The following is a 2,987-nucleotide window of genomic DNA, read 5'->3' on the forward strand; positions in this document are numbered from 1 at the left end:
GTACAAGTCTGCTAATTTGTTGTTGCACAAATTCAGAATGATCTGGGATTATACATAGCTGATAAATCCACACTGGCTGGTACTCACCTGTATTCATCTTCTGTAGATTTAATATCTTATTGTTTGCTTCAGTATTTTACCCAGATGGACTTCAATGTGACTGTTGATTCCTGGTTCCTCCATTTCTTCCAAATTCATAGATATGATACATAGATATGTATCTGTCTCCTTATATATATATATACGTTGTCTTTTATGCACCTTTTATGTCCTTCTGTAACACTCCTCTCATTCTTCCTTAGGCCAACTCTGAGATCACTTCACTCAGTTCCTCAGTGCCAGTGCTGAAGTTCATAATGTCCGCCTCATTTGAAAACATCTGGTTTATCTAGATGCTTTCTAAGTATGTAATTCAGTGTTTTCAGCAACTGTGATAGTACCTGCTGCTGTAATAAACAAAGCACCACATCAGTGACAATACTGAAATCAGTAGAAGTTGTTCTCATGCCCAACCTAAACTCTCCATGTTTATGTTATTAACCATAAAGTCCGGAACAAAAAAGCCCCATGCTTCCCAAATGTCTTTGGAAACAGTTTGGTTGGGTGGTTTTAAACTCCACCAGTCTTTTCACTCCCTGTGCTTTGGTTGCTAGGAGAGGTATATATAAACCTGCTCCCAAGACAGCTTTTTGACAAGTGCTCTACTGCAGGAAGAAGGAGAAGTCAGCTGCAGTTCTTGCTACCACCTCAGCACACCTGCCTTTCAAGGATCCCCAAAGCCACCTTGGATTTGCTGGGATTCCTTCATGATTTTCGTGCAATTTGTGACTTGGTCACACAATTTTTGCTCCCAGGCTGATGGATATATGTACTCCACTTACACCTTGAAAGGCAGAGGATGGCCTGCTGGAAGGTACCTCCAATGACGACATAAAATAGTAGGTTGCCACATGTGCTGAGTGTAACCAGTGGCCAAGAGATGACATTGGCAGGGTGGATTTGCTTCTCCAAGGAACAGCTGCTGGGACAAAACCGTAGTTCAACCCAAGCCACCCAAAAGATGGGGAGGAAGCACACATTGAAAACGACCAAGAGGACAGTGGTGAGTCTGTGAGACTTTTGTTTATCGTGAGCACATGTGTAGGGCCTGGTAGCCAAGGTGCAAATAACTAGGATGTAGCACAGAGTTACCATCAACAAGGGCAAGAGGAAGGCCAGACCAGTCAGCAGCCTGTTATACCACTTGATTGTAACTGGGTTTTCAGAGCATAAAGATCTGTTTTGCACCTCTTTTGAGGAGATCAAGAAGTTGACAGGACTGACAGCTGCCAGTGAGCTCACCCAAATGGCTGCACGAACCACTACAAAGCACCTCTTCCTCTGGATGTAGAAGAACTTCATAGGGTGGACAATTACTGTGTTACAGTCCGAGGTAACATTAAGATTTATTTTTGTTTTGGATCTGTGAAACAAAGTCCAACTGAAGAAGAAGGGTCGGGTGCAAGCAGATTTTATTTGACAATTGACACAGGCAAAATGATAGAGCCAGGCCAAAGAGGGAGAGGGGAAAGGAAGACATAAGAGAGAGAGAAAAGTGGAGAAAAAGGGTAAGAAAGTGGGAAGAAAGAATGAGAAAAAGAGAGAGAGAGAGAGAGTCACCAGCAGGGGCCCAGCTGCCCAGTGAGTTTCTTCAAGATGGCGCTGATCCTGGACAGGGCCCGATGCGAGATGGCGGTGGGTCAAGAGACGACCAAACAGCCCCAGCATGGACAGCCATATATACCCCTGAGTTCCTTTTGTTCCAAAGGAGCAGCTGTCAGTCAGCTGCCACAGCAACCAGGTCATTGGCATCAGAGCCATTGCAGACAGGCTGCCTGGAGGGGAGCTGCCGCAGAAGGGTGCAGTCCCACACACACTCATCAGTTCTTATCTCCTTCCAGGTGTCACTCCCAGCTCTGTTCCAGCCCCCTCAGCCAGATACATCAGCATCAGTACAATCAGGGTGGCTCAGTTGTGCCTGGAGGGACATCCCAGCATTGCAGGCCCTCAGAAAAGGGGAGCAGTCTCCACCTAGCAGTTCTTATCTCTTCCCGAGGTGCTCAGCTCTGGCCAACCAGGTCCTCCACCCTAGACAGGGCTATTCACTTTAAAATTGCTCTTTTGAGACAACTGCAAATCAATAAGGTCAGACGCTCACATACCTCGTAGTAGAAGGTGCTGAAGCAGGTGAGGAAGAAGATGCTGCTGTACAAGTCGAAGCAGAAGCTGAAGCAGGTTAACTTGCACATGAATTCATTCACCAAAGATCTAATGCTCCCTGCTGGCACAGCAGCGTATCAGGAAGGGATGGCTGCTGAGGTAGAGCAGGTCTGTGGGTGCTAAGTTCAGCATGACAATGGTGCTGCTCTTCCAAGGCCTCATCTTGAAGATGTAAGCACCAATTGCAATGATGTTTCCCAGGAAGGCCACCAGGAAGGTGATGCTGTACATAACGGGGAGGTAAAAAGTCTTCAGACCAACTTCTGCAACAGTGCAGTTGGGCAAATCACCTGCAGGGTCTTTACAGGTTGTGGGGTTGGCTAAGCTGTCACTCGTGCTCATGCTCTTTTCTATGTTCTTAAACAGGAGAAAAATGCTTCATGTTTACTGACAGATGAGACCTCACAGCCTGTGAAAAACAACTACTAACAGCATCTTTCCTTTCAGCTTCTCATCAAGGCCACTATTAATTTGTCGATAATTGAATATGGAAAGGCCTTGGTGCTTTGGTGAGAATTCCTGCTGATCTAAAGGCCTTTTATCATATCTATACAGAGATAGATACAATTTTATTTTAAAATATTTTCAGTATTTTAAAGTATTTTCAGGGAAGAGTCTGTACTGCAACAATGAAGCTGTAATATAAGGGATTCCAAACACCACGGTGTGTGATGTGCATGCCCTGGTATGTAAAGTTCATCTTCATGCTCTCATCTGGGGTCAGGTGG

The 2,987-nt window shown here is 45.3% G+C and overlaps 1 pseudogene; it reads right to left on the reverse strand.

Annotated features, from left to right (window-relative positions):
- Positions 1-804: 804 nt before the first annotated feature.
- LOC139791414 (2-oxoglutarate receptor 1-like) lies at positions 805-2,601 on the reverse strand (annotated as a pseudogene).
- Between the last annotated feature and the right edge of the window lie 386 nt (positions 2,602-2,987).

This window comes from Heliangelus exortis, chromosome 1, assembly GCF_036169615.1.
Source record: "Heliangelus exortis chromosome 1, bHelExo1.hap1, whole genome shotgun sequence".
Taxonomy (NCBI): domain Eukaryota; kingdom Metazoa; phylum Chordata; class Aves; order Apodiformes; family Trochilidae; genus Heliangelus; species Heliangelus exortis.